The sequence below is a fragment of the Pteropus medius genome, unplaced genomic scaffold (genome assembly GCF_902729225.1).
Source record: "Pteropus medius unplaced genomic scaffold, Ma_sr-lr_union100, whole genome shotgun sequence".
NCBI classification, from domain to species: domain Eukaryota; kingdom Metazoa; phylum Chordata; class Mammalia; order Chiroptera; family Pteropodidae; genus Pteropus; species Pteropus medius.
In genome coordinates, this window is record NW_024350509.1 from 2,776 (window position 1) to 17,639 (window position 14,864).

At 44.1% G+C, this 14,864-nt stretch overlaps 1 long non-coding RNA gene across 1 annotated transcript; it reads right to left on the bottom strand.

Moving 5' to 3' along the window:
- Window positions 1–13,417: 13,417 nt before the first annotated feature.
- Window positions 13,418–14,153, bottom strand: LOC120584351 (uncharacterized). Its single transcript, XR_005648011.1, has 2 exons — window positions 13,932–14,153; window positions 13,418–13,662 (listed from the first exon to the last, which is right to left on the bottom strand). It is a non-coding gene; the product is annotated as an uncharacterized LOC120584351 (long non-coding RNA).
- Between the last annotated feature and the right edge of the window lie 711 nt (window positions 14,154–14,864).

The window sequence follows — 14,864 nt, forward strand, 5'->3', positions numbered from 1 at the left end:
ATAACCTTAAACACGTGACCTGACAACAGTTCTAACCCTGTCGACCTCACTGCACCTTATGGTTATCAGAATAAATCTTACCTAAACCATCACTGTCACCTTTGCCCTAACCGCCATTATGCTGAGCATAGTATTCAAAGCTACCAGAACCCTAATTGCTCCAACATACCCTGCTCTCTGAATCTGGAAGCAACGCCCAACTTACCAACAAAGGACTGGATCACTCATCGACTAGCCTAATAGCACTTCAAGAAATAGCCTATCGAATAAAACTAACATAACAAAATGCCTAAGTACCCCTAGACGAATACTAAACTTCTATTCATGCACCTTTCAACCCATAAAACACTCATACACCCCCGATCTACCTTTATCTTCCAATCTTAACTATGTAATAGAACACATAGCCCATACCCTCATCCACATTTTAAATGTAATACGAACCCAAGCCTTAACTCTGAAACTAAACCTAACCCTAACACGGTATATAACCTGAATTTAAGCCTCACTCTATTTTTTTAAAAATAACCATAACATTCTAATATCAACTTACTGACTCTAACCAAAACCTTAGCTATAGCCCAATATCTACACCATACCTAACCTTACTTCTTTATCCATCCCTACCAATAATCTATCATAAAATCTATTTTTAACCCTCATGTGATCCTATAACCTATCACAGGACCTAAAACAATTGACCTAAATGCGATCCTAACTCTTTCACACTAAGCCTAAAGGGAACCTTCACTGGGAACCTTCACTGTGACCGACACCATACTAAACATACTCCCGGAACAATAAGCATAACAAACCAACCCATTAGCCAATTAACCAGCAAACAAATTCCTGGCCCTAACCACCTCATCAGACCCAGCTACCAACACTAATCAAGGAAGCTTAACAAATCCCACTAGCCGATAAACTAGTAGTCATCGAGTAAACCAAACCACAATAGCAAATAACCCTAACGACCGGTAAGCCTGAGCAAACATCGACAATCTCGCCATGAACGTTTAACCCATCATCACAGAACCTTCTTTTCTAAACACCCTCTCTCTATATACACTTCCCCTCTCACCTTCATAGGCTCACCCTCACCCTATCCCATAACCCTAAGCAGAAACCTCTAACTGAATGCGATCCTTATCCCAAACCTTAAACACGCAAATATGAGCACTATAACTCTAATTATACGTAACCTGAGTCTACTTACAATGAACCATAGATTTACCTCTATTACAAATCCCGAATCTCAACCTACCCTTGAAGATGACACTAGCGATAACACCAGCTATAACTGTGCCAAATTCTAACCTAAACTTCCTTAAACCAAAAATAAGGCTTAAACCTCACTCTCACATAAACCGTATCCGAACTTCTACACTAACCTAAGACACTTAACTTCGATCCTAACGGTAACTAACACTAAACTGTGATTGCCAATTGTTAATGTAACCTCAAATGCCTTGCTCCAATGCCTACCGTAATACCTAAATTCTGACCATAATGGAAAAGCTAACTTTGAACCTAACAACACCAAATGACTTAAAGGAATGAACGTACACAGACCAAAAAAGACCATCCAAAACTGACTAAAAAACTATACCTAACCGACTCTTAGCCAGATAACTCAGTTACCTGAGCTACTAACCAGATACCCTGCTAACATAAACTCATCGTAATCAACTCACCCAACTAACCCTCACAAAACTACTCCGGCCCGTAATGACAAATGAACCTTCAACTTCCAAAGCAAGCTCTAAAATACCATCTAACGCAAAAACATCTGATATTCGAACCCCAAACCGTCATGTCTCACCCTGCCCTATAACTATAAACGTAAATCCAAATTCTGCACCCTGTAAATCCTGATCCATCCTCACATCTATCACAAACCTAACTTTTAACTCTACACATAAAGACAGATACAGAACAAACCCTGTGACTTCTACACACGACTGTAAAACAGACATGACCATTCTCTCCCTATCTTAACATCTGCCTGTGACCGTAACCCTAGTGGTGAATGCTAACATATCCCTAAACGAATCATAACATCAAACCTGAACTCTAACCCGACTTCATACTCTACCTTTAAATATAGGTCTACTCATACATACTACTTAACCTAACTTCTAATGATAATTCCACATAAAGATAACTTCCACCCTGTCACTTGATTCATAAACAAAACAGAACTCAAATCTATTTACGAGTTTATCTGACCATAGACGGTAACACCCTAACTAACCTTAGCCTTACGTAAATCTTAATTCATGACACCGAAAGGTAACTGATGACCCATAAGCCTACATGACAAGCATAGACCCTAAACCCTACCTTACACAAAGGCTGACTTTAACCCTGAACCGCTAACACTCAATCTCTTGCCCTAACAGCAACCACCGTAATCATACTTCTGTTTATCGAGGTGACCCTAACCCTCCTCAACTAACCGTGACCACTAAAGACAACTTTAAAAGTAACCCTGACCCTGACGATAACCGGAGCAGCGAATATCAATGACATGAAAATAAACCTAACCAACCTCTTATTTGAAAATGAACCCTAAACCTGCCAAGCCACGGTCACCTTGGGATAAACAACGACCTTGAGTAAGACTCCTAAACACCTTAACACCCTAACCACCCTAACGAGCTATCCTTACACCTAACCTCACCTCCCATACAAATGTGAATTTAATTTCTATCCGGACCTTCTAAATCTTTACTGCTGACTCATAACCCAGCATTCTGTAACCTTTTTGGCATCTGGAAACCTAACCACGGTGAAAATCTGATGCCTCATGAACCGTCATGGAGCTGAGGGAGTGATGCTGGCACCAGGGAGCGCCTGCAGATACAGATAAAGCTTCTCCCGTTCTCCTGCCAATCACATGCTGCTGAGGACCCTTGTTCTAACACGAAATCGAACTACCACCATAGTCCCAACTCTCATCCTAACTTGAACCTTCCTCAAGGCCTAATGAATTCACCAATAATCCTACACACACACACACGCCTCTTTCTAAGCCTAAACATGTCTAGGACCTTCCACCTAAGTAAAATCGTAAACGATTCAAAAATTAAACCCCAGTCACTGAGTGAGGGCGTAGACCTAAATGTAAACTCGTTCCTAACCTTAACTCTAAATCAACCATAAGACATTAGCGATACACTATGATAAAACAGTAACACTCCCAATAACTTTTAATCCTAAGTCAACTATAAACCTACTAATACACCCTCACCCTCACCCTGAATTTAATTTTAAATTCAAACTCTGATGACATTCGCTTTAATTACTAAAGATAAACTTTAACTGCTTTACCCAAACTGAATGCACTAAGCCTAAGCCTTGACCCTTTTCTAGCTTATAACCCCATGCTAAACTACCCATAGGAAACAAAGGTTGATGCTGGACACCAGACAATGGAGCAGGGACACCGACCCCGGAACGCCCGATGCCAAACACCGGCAACTGCGGCCGGACCCCGACCCCGGCCCGGAAGCCGGACCCCGACCGCGGACGACCGGTGCCGGACACCGGCAGCCGCGCCCGGACCCCGACCCCGGCCCGGAAGCCGGACCCCGACCGCGGACGACCGGTGCCGGACACCGGCAGCCGCGCCCGGACCCCGACCCCGGCCCGGAAGCCGGACCCCGACCGCGGACGACCGGTGCCGGGACACCGGCAGCCGCGCCCGGACCCAGACCCCGGCCCGGAAGCCGGACCCCGACCGCGGACGACCGGCGCCGGGACACCGGCAGCCGCGCCCGGACCCAGACCCCGGCCCGGAAGCCGGACCCCGACCGCGGACGACCGGCGCCGGGACACCGGCAGCCGCGCCCGGACCCAGACCCCGGCCCGGAAGCCGAACCCCGACCGCGGACGACCGGCGCCGGGACACCGGCAGCCGCGCCGGGACCCCGACCGTAGAGGACGGATGCTGAACACCGGACGCCGTGACTGGACCCTGACCCCTAAGTCCAATGCCAGACATCAGAGAAGCCTGAGTCCAACCGAGCTACCGGTGGTCCCTAACCTCTGAAACTGAGACTATAAAGAAAGAAAGGATGAAATAATGACAGTAGATAATGTATGCGGCTCACGCCTCATACAGTTTTTAGAACAAACTTTATTAGAGCTTAAAACACAATTAGAATAGCATACATACATTAAATAAGATGTCCACTTAACGACATATCAAAGTATTACTTACCGTGATTTTACGACTCACCTGCAACAGCAAAAGTGAGGTCAATGCATTGTACTGACATGTAAGGTTGTCACCCTCAAGATATGAAACCTCTTTAGATTTTTTTCATAATTTCATGGAGCTGACGTTATATGTGGGGGTCTGTCATTGAATCATTACGTGACGTGAGAAAATATGTATATGTAAATAGAATTAAATTGAGAACCCATAATTAATACCAAATAGTCATGATCTATTAGCATTATAGGATGGAGGACATTACACTGGGTAAGAATCGTTTTGGGTTTTTTTTCCCGGTCAATTGTGCTAGGCGAAGGACTATCCGCCTGCAGTTTAATGGAACCCTTAACTCACACCCACATATGAACGTTAACTCCAAATTAGTTAAAAACCTTAAATGTATTAGGAGAAATTTTAAAATTTCAGCAAGGTACAAATAAATTCATTATGTAGGATTTAGCCATGGTTTCTCATATCGGACACTGACGCAAAAGCGATGCAAGGAATAAAAACATGTCCTCAAGAATATAATCTTTTTGAGCATCTAAGGAACCTACCCAGAAAGTAAAACCACAGGCCGTGGAACGGAAGAAAAAGAACGTACACATTTGTGAAAAGTATCGATATCGATGTACTGAAAACTTGCACAGCACATCGACTAAAGACTACTGGCGAAACTTTAAACGTACGCTACTATAAACACTCTCGAAACCACAAAGAAATGGTCAACCGTCACACGAAGATATTGAATCTCAATCGCGAAAAATGGGGAAAACACTACGGTGCCTCCTTCCCACACAGGATAGCTAACTAAAATTCAAGCGGGAAAAAACTAGACAATAACAGTGACATTGGAAGCCTTAAAATGTCGCTTCTGCAGATGCAATGTACAGCATACTAGGTGTACGATAGTTTGCCATTTCCCCTCAAAAAAGTGCCATGGGTCCAACTCCACCCTAAGAAATTGAAAATGGATGTTCTAAAAAAGAACTTCATAAATATACATAGAAGCGAGACTGTCGAAGGAACGGGTGTTAAAACTATTTAGTTACCCGTGAAATGGTGAAGGAATAAACTAAGATCAATTCTTTAAAATTAATAAAGTAAAAAGATGCAGAGTACATATAAAATGCTATGGCAAATCCTCAGAAACAAACCTAGAATTAATGTAGGATACAGTGGTTCCACTGAATGTTGAAATGCCAAAATATTGGAATTCGAGGACATGAGCACATATCTCTACACCCACATTTATGGCAGCATGATTCGCACTAGCCAGGATCTGGAAACGATACAGGGTCCATTGATACACAGAACAAACGCGGTACATACACAGAGGATTAATAGTGAGCCTTAACAACTCAGGTGATACTGCCCCAATTACAGAACAGCAGTACGCAGATTTGGTTCAATCAAGGAAAGGAAGCTACTCTTACTATGCCGCTCCTACTAACTGGAAACACCTGCCACTCTATCAATAGCCACTGTACCAGGTGTCGGGAATCAATCTCCTCAGAACTGCAAGTCATCATGGCGGCTCTCGCGAGAGCGTAGCCCACCAGGCCCGGTTCTTGCGCCAGGGTTTCAGAAACTTCTACCAGGTGTCAGGGAACAACGACCCGGGAAGCATTACATGCGGTGAAATTTTTCTAGTACAGTATTCTGCAACACTGACGCCAAGAAAACAAACTAGTAACCGAAAGAGGGTGTTATCGGCATCACAACTAAGACATGGATCAAGGGACCATTATAGAGCCCAAATCTGACCCCACATCAATGTTGCTAGGGTTCCCAGACAGCCGCACGAAAAAAGAGCACTAGCAGACAAGCCAAGGAAAAAATAATTTTCCACACCACCCCTTCCTCTACTGTGGCCTCAGAAGACCGAGACGTCTACGCCAAACCCTCTGGACCATTCGCGCATGAAGAAGGTTCTCCCTACCTGTTCCTCCTGTGGCCCAAAATCCCAGGAAGCTTCTGAGGTAAACCAGGTACAGACGCAGTCCCACCTTGTCCCAGAAACTCGGCACCTCCACGAGCAATGCTGCACTGACTGAAATCTCCTCAGAACTGCAAGTCATCACGGCAGCTCTCACGAGAGCGCGGCCCACCAGACAGAGGCTATTGCGAAAGCGCGGCCCACCAGCCGCAGCTCTCGCGCCAGGGTTTCAGAAACTTCTACCAGGTGTCGGGGAACAACGACCCGGAACGCAGTACATGCGGTGAAATGGTTCTATTACAGTATTCCGCAACACTGACGCCAAAAAAAACAAACTAGTAATTGAAAGATGGTATTATCGGCAAAACAGCACACACATGGATCAAGGGAGCATTATAGGGCCCAAATCTGACCCCATGTCAATGTCTCTAGGGTTACCGGACAGCCGCACGAAAAAAGACACAGAGCACTAGCTGACAAGCCAAGGAAAAAATAATTTTCCACACTACCCCTTGCTCTACTGGGGCCTCAGAAGACCGAGACTTCTACGCCAAACCCTCTGGACCATTCGCGCATGAAGAAGGTTCTCCCTACCTGTTCCTCCTGTGGCTCAATGTCCCAGGAAGCTTCTGAGGTAAACCAGGTACAGATGCAGTCCCACTTCGTCCCAGAAACTCAGCACCTCCAGGACCAATGCTGCACTGACTGAAATCTCCTCAAAACTGCAAGTCATCACGGCAGCTCTCGCGAGATCGCGGCCCACCAGCCCGGGGCTCTCGCGAGACCGCGGCCCACCAGCCCGGGGCTCTCGCGCGACCGCGGCCCACCAGCCCGGGGCTCTCGCGAGACCGCGGCCCACCAGTGGAGGGTCTCGCGAGATTGCGGCCCACCTGCCCGGGGCTCTCGCGAGAGCCAGACCCACCCGCCCGGGGCTCTCGAGTCAGGGTTTCATAAACTTCTACCATAGGAAGTGCTTGCTTTAAGTTTGCCTGAGTTAATAATAGTCAAAAAATGGTCTGAAGTATTCACTTAAACCAGCCGGGACAAACTGTTCCTGAGAACTCCACAGGCTGCAGTGTCACCCATACCCTAGGTGCTCACACAGCGCCCTCTGCTGTTTACACGACAGAACAGCTTAGATGGATAAGTCGACTCTAAGACTAGTCTCAGCCATGCCCCGGGACGACCCCTCTGCCACTCACAGGCTTGCGGAAGGGGAGAGGACATAGTGGCCTCCGAGACTCGCCTAATCCCTTACACGGGGACCTCCTCTGCCCATCACGATCTGGCAGCAGCTAAGATAGAGCATGCCCCTCTAAGTCTCTTCTCAATCATTTTTCCAGGACCTCGTAGGTCCCTCACATACCAAGTTTATGCCACCAGAAAGACTTTGCCAAGGTCTCTGTTCCCACGTTTTCCAGCCCCCGTAGCCCTTCACATACTGTGCTTGTGCGAGACTGGACAAATCGCCTCCAATTCTCTACTGCGCTGTATTCCGGGAACCCCCTTTGCACTTCCCCTCACTTCCTAGAGCAGGGATAGAGAAATCACGTCCAAGTAAGTCTCTACTGCCTCCTACCAAAGTGAGAAGAAAAGTGTAGGGAGCTAAAGCTCCCAAAATTCAAAAGAGTGCATGGATTATCTCGGGAGGCCTGCTAGCATAAAAAAGGGAAAAGGCTGGTCTGTGGAATTCCAGGAAGAAGAAGATTAAGTATAAAAAAAAGGAGTGTCGAAAGAAGTGTTGATTGTACCTTGATCTTCAGGATGTTACTTTAATTATGTTATCTTGAGATACACAAAGGAACAGATTATGTATAAAAAGGAGCCTAAGAAATAATCTCGGAGAGATGGTTGTGAGATCTGTTCTCCCTCCTGCACCCTGTCTGTCTTCTCTTTTTTCTCAGTCCCCGCTCCCCCATTCAGGGACCTGGTTTGACTTGGTCGGCTGGTTTCCGACAAGTGGCGCCCAACGTGGGCCTGAAAACGGGGGTAAAATAGCAAGGACCCACCGCGAGACGAGTGCACTCCAGATTAGCCAAAAAAGCCGTGGGCGGTGAAGGTGAGTACGCAGGAGTTTTTGTAATATAGAAACTGAGAGAGAAAATATAATGGGCCAAGGAAATAGTCGACTGCTATTTGTACATATGCTTAAGAATATGCTTAGAGTTAGAGGAGCTAAAGTAGGTCAGCGACAGTCAATGAAGTTCTTGCAATTTATAGAAGTTTGTCCCTGGTTTCCTGAGGAAGGGACAATTGATTTAGAAACATGGTTAAGAGTGGGTCTAAAGTTACAGGATTCCTATGATGCCCACGGACCTACTAAGGTTCCGGTAGATACTTTGGGGCTTTGGACTTTGATTAGACATTCTTTAGACCCTAGGCATGAAAGAGATCAGATTAAAGAACAAATGTCACCTGTACTTAAAAATTGTTCATGAGTATGACGAATCCGAGGCTGCTGGGGTTGTGCCTTCTGCCCCTCCCATGCCTCCCCCTCCTTTCGACTCCATTTTTACTGATGAGGAGGAGGAGGAGGCCGCTAGATATCATTCGCCTGATGAAGATTCAGCTCCACTTGTAGCTATTGGAGGCGTTGCCCAACACGCAGTACCAGATCCTGTATTAATATGGGGGCGAGGGCATGTTTGTGTTTTTCCGTAGGGAGCTGACGGAACACGCTCGTTGCCTGAACGACTGGTGCGGCATGCCGAAAATGAACATCGAGATTAACTTTGTCACTCGAAGAGGCATGTGCAAAAAGATTCGGTATGGTGGCATCGTTGTCATCAAGAGAATGTCACTTTGTACCGGGTAACAGGATTTAATGAAACTGTTTGGGACTTCTCTCGGCCTTATGACACTGGGACTGCTTTATCTGCTGGACTCTGGAAAACGAGCTCTGGTGTTTGGCAGACTCGTATTTGGAAACTGGCTGCTGGACTTGTGACAATGAGTATTAGCATGACTAATGAATCTCGGACCAATTCACACAGTAGTGGTTCAGAAGAAAGATTCTCATATGTCCTTAGAACTTGTGTTAATGTCCCATATATATTATTGTTAGGAAATTTCAATATTACTGTAGATAATAATACTAATCAATTCGATGTATCTTGTAATAATTGTCAGCTGTCTAATTGTGTTACTCCTGCTAACACTTCTGTTCTCGTGCTTAGACAACCGCCATTTATAATGGTTCCTGTTAACCTTAAAGGCCTTTGGTTTGATGAATATGGGTTACAGGTTTTAAAAGAGATTAACATGGCATTAGGAAGATCTAAAAGGGCTGTGGCTGTTGTTGTGGCAGGTATTCTTGCAGTTGTCGCCTTGCTGGTTACAGCCCCCACTGCTGCCATATTCTTGTCCAACTCTGTGCAATCTGCAACATTTGTTAATGATATGACAAAAAATGTTTCATTAGCTATGGGATCTCAAGGAAGTATTGATGAAAAAACTGAACAAAAATTAGATGCATTATATGAAACAGTAAACTTTTTGGGAGAAGAAGTTCAAGCCTTAAAATTTTCCTCCCGCTTACGTTGCCATGTGCAATATCGATGGATTTGTGTAACTCCAAAAAGGTATAATAGTACCACCCATCCTTGGGATAAGATAAAAAATCATTTACAAGGGATCTGGCATAGTGCTAATATGTCATTAGATTTAGTTCAATTACATCGAGACGTTTTAGCCTTAAAAGAAGCTCCCGAACTACAAATAAATACTGATCAATCAGTGCAAGAATTTATAAAGGGTTTAAAACGTTTAGTCCCTACTTGGGGACCATTTACTCATTCATTAGGATTTGTTATCGTTCTAGCCTGTTTCATGTTAGTCATCTTGTGTTTATTGCCATATCTGTTGAAATGCGCAATACGAGCACTGCGAGATGTTGGTTCCGAGATACATGCGATAAAATTAAAAAATAAAAATGCCCCAATATAGTGGGTGGTAGTCAAAGACGGGTAAGGACTTCTTGGCAACTGGACAACCTAAGACAGGGCATGTATGATGGAATACATGTTCCAATGACGGGTAAGCTCCATGTTTCGCAGGAAGCCACCGAAGACAGGCACAGTCTACTATAAAGTAAAAAAGGAGGAATTGTAGGGAGCTAAAGCTCTCAAAATTCAAAAGAGTGCATGGATTATCTCGGGAGGCCTGCTAGCATCAAAAAGGGAAAAGGCTGGTTCTGTGGAATTCCAGGAAGAAGAAGATTAAGTATAGAAAAAGGGAGTGTCAAAAGAAGTGTCGGTTGTACCTCGATCTTCAGGATGTAATTTTTATTATGTTATCTTGGGATACGCAAAGGAACAGATTATGTATAAAAAGGAGCATAAGAAATAAACTCGGAGAGACGGTTGTGAGATCTGTTCTCCCTCCTGCACCCTGTCTGTCTTCTCTTTTTTCTCAGTCCCCACTCCCCCATTCAGGGACCTGGTTTGACTTGGTCGGCTGGTTTCCGACAGAAAAGGTTCTAAAAAAAGTAACCTCGACAGGATGATCAGAACAGATTCCTATCTGGGCCAGGTCCTGGTGGGTAGTCGAAGCCCAAACCTATCAGTTTAGTGACACATTTTCAGCCAGCCCTGTCCGTTGCTGCTCTGCAGCTAGCTAAACACACTTTTTAAAACTGTAATACACCTTGAAGAGACTATTCGCTCTGTATCAGACACGTTCATTAGCTCTTGTAATCCATCACCGCCTTTCTTTTCACCACCTAGTGTGATCTTCCGTATGTTCCCTCAAAATCTGCAAATGCATAAAAGCGGCAGCAAAACCGATTCTTCATAGCCTGAGATCTTGCTCCCTGGCTGGTATCGGTTTGCTCAATTTAACTCCTATAAATATTCTCTACAACTTCAGACATTTCTTGCATTCACACCGGGCACCCGCTCTGCTTCTCACACACTGGCTGGTACCAGGTGGACAAGTTGCCTCCATCTATCCTGGCCCCTTTTACCAGGCCACTGCTTTGGCCCTCACACATCGGCTAAAATCAGGATAGAGATTTCACCCCCAGGATGCTCCTCTCGACCTTCCCTGAAGACCTGGTCTTCCCTTCACACACTTGGTTGTACTGGGACAGATTTTTTTCCCCGATTCTCTACTACTTTCTTCCCCATTCTCTCCCTCTTCTCTCCACCTGCTGGCTAAAGCTGAGATGGACGGATCACATTCAGATCTGTCCTAACCCTTTTTCTCAAAACCTCTCTCTGCTCTTCACATGCTGGATGGAACAGAGATAATAAATTTACCTCTCCTCGACCATGACACCGGGAGCCTATTGCCCCTCACAAGCCAGAATGAGGGACATATGATCAGAAAAAGAAATACATAAGAAGAGTTCCTGGTGGCTGAAGGTGCTTACACACACACACACACACACACACACACACAAAATTAGCACCTATCTTTACACAAGGATTTCTCATGCAAACCAACCTTCGAGGAGAAGCTTTCACTGACCTGCCTGCCTTCAGCACCGAACTGCCTTCTGAGGACTAGACTGAGCAGAGCTCCTAAATTCAACAGTTTGTAGAGCAGCAGAGAACAGCTTTCCAACTGAAGAGAGAACGGGCCCCAGAGTATCCTCACTGTAAGCCCTCCTTGCCCCGATGCTTCATAAGTAGCCTATAGCACTACATACTAAACTGCTCCAAAACTGATCTGTTGTCACAACCATGCTGCATCACAAATTAGCTGTTTTCCATGAATACATTCTCCATCTTTAATGCACCCTGACTTGGAGATCCTGTTGGCATTGGAAACAATGACCATTGGTTGACAGACACGGGATGCCATAGCCACACTGGACCCTGGATCCTGGACACCAACGATGTACACCCCAGACCAAGGGACCTGGACTCAGCATCAGATCGAGGGCCCTAGAGACAAGACAAACACAGGAACCAATAAAAAACCGCACCCCTATAAACAGGAGCCAAAAACAAACACCTGTGCACCAGGGCCAAAAACAAACCCCAGATCTGGGATACATAAGACCAGATGTCAGAGACTTGACACTGAGACAAGAGACCTAGACGCCAGATTCCAAACACCAGACCCTGGAGCCAGAGCGAGAACCGAAACCTGGACGTGGACGCTGGACCCGCGGCCAAACTTGACCGGACCCCATTACCCAGACACCAGATCAAGAGCTGGACTATAAACTGCACCCTCAGGATCTGGAGATAGACCCCCAAACGATAACCAGGACCTGAGTCAGACCCCAAAATTACACCCAGACACTAGACCCCAGTCATCTGATGCCAGATGACTGAGGTCTCAGGAATTTAATTGGTTCTATCAACAGTTACATACTTAAAACTACCACTGCTCAATGAGGACCTTGAATAATTTATCAACTGGATCTAGGTTTGCAAAAGGGACAGAAGTGTGATGCTTTTCTCTGAATATTCTCTCGTCTAAAAGCTCAAATTAGTGGCTGCTTTGTTAAATTTGCAAAAGCAGTAGTATCCCTTTCATGCTTTACGGAGATTGCTAGAAACTATAGAATCTTGAACCTGAGAACATTCAAAATCAGATGCCCTTCCTCTCTCTTTGACTTTAAAGCTGTGATCCATGTTTCATACTGACTGACTAAAATGTGTAATCGAAAGTTTTATTTTTAGGAGTACTTCAGTTATCGCTTTTAGGACAATTGACCATTAAAACTACGATTTGTTTGAAATGTCATTTGTGAAGAAAACATAGTAAAGGACATAGTCTCTTTGCAGATATTCATGTCAAAAGTTAAACATTTTCCAGCTACAAATGGAATAAATGATGCTTCCAACGACCTTCCTGGGATTCCCTATCTACTCTGTTCATGGGACTATCACAGCAAGATCCCATACCACTTTACCCTGTGCATGTATCTGGTCATGATGTGCCTTGTGTATTTACATAGCTGTGGGATACCAGTATCGGTTACTGGAACTTATTTACTGTGAGTGAGGGTTGAGGCAATGACTTATGGGGCCTTAATTTACAAATCTCCTATCACCTGCTCCTCCCTTTGCATGCAGCTAACTTTTCCAATATGTACATTTTTACATGAGGTAGATTCTTAGTCATCCTGTCTTGGTTAGACTGCATATTATTTTGACATTCTTGCAACTACAGTGTTAAAGGATGTTTCCATAAGAAAATCAACAAAGAACAAAAATCACATGCTGAGAGGGGTGACATATCTCACATTAATGAAATAATGTGAATAAACAGACAAATAAATATGACCACAATTAAAATGGTATGGTTGTAAAGAATACATTGAACAGTTACATGGTTCTTGATCGCCATAAACAACTAATATATGATATAAGTAACAGTATGTGCTGTGCCTTTAAATGACTGATGGCAGCATACTTTGTTCACAGCATCATCGTCACAGGTGAGGACCGCACTGTGCTTTTTTCTTCAGGTCGGCTCCGACATCTCTAGGGATAGGCATTTTTCTACTCCTATACCCTTAGGGAACCATGCCCCTATATGCGGTCTGTTGCCAAGAGAAACCAAAATCTGTAATGCAGGCCTACCTACACATATAGAAGGATGGAACAGAATTAAGAGCCTAGAAATAAACCCATCTCTCTAAGGTCATTGGATGTTTGACATGGGTGGAAAACATGGACATGGGTACAGGAGAGTCCTTTGAACAGAGGGTGCTAGCAAAATGACTATCATCTGTAGGGGAATGAGATTCGACCCTGAACTCATACCACATAAAGGTGAACTTGAAATTTATTCGAGCCTTAAAATTCAAACCTCTAGAAGACAGCACGTGGATGAATCTTCAAGCCCTTGTATTTAGCAAAGAGTTCTTCGATCTGGCATCAAACAATAATCGATGAAAAAGATAAATGAGATTGCCTCGAGATTCATCCTTTTTGGCATTAAAAGAATCTATCCAGGAAGTGACAAGACAACCTACAGAAAGGGAAGAATTTCACGTTATAGATCTAATGGAAGTGTCATTCAACAAAGAACTCTTACACTCTTAGACAAAAAGACAAACTAAACTTCTAAAATGTACCAGAATAGACCCTTCTCTAGAAAAGAGAAAATTTTCAATAGGCCCAAGAAAGGATGTTAGGTATCATGAGTCATGATGGAAATGCAAATGAAAACTACAACGCCATACTCCCCCTTCACACAACCCAGAATTGCTATAATCCAGAAAGCCCATCGTGACGAATGTCATTTATGGAGAAAAAATTAAAGCCCTTAAACCACGTCAAAATGTAAAACACGGTGGCCTATGTGCACAAGTTTTCAACTCCAACCACTCAAAATGTTCTTGTCTGGTTCAATGAATTCACTCCTTGATATATATCTCCCAACATAGAAAACAGGCATTTAATGCTTTAAAAGTGAATTTCTTCAGCATCATTGTTCAAAGAAGCAAGTATGTATAAACGATTCAGAGGTCCATCTTAATTTGTAGTACAAATGAATAAAGTGATTCTGAATTGTTACAGCAGAATTCTTTAGAATGGTACTTAGAAACAGATTTAATTTCTTAAACGTATTACCTCTTGGCACATACCTTTTTGTGGTGGCAAAAGACACATTTACAAATAGAACCAAATATACTTGCTTCCGTTAAGATAAATTGAATAAATCTATGTCCCATACTTTGTGCTTCATTACTTTATCTTATTTGGAAATGTTGAGATTTTCAGTGAGTATGTATCACTT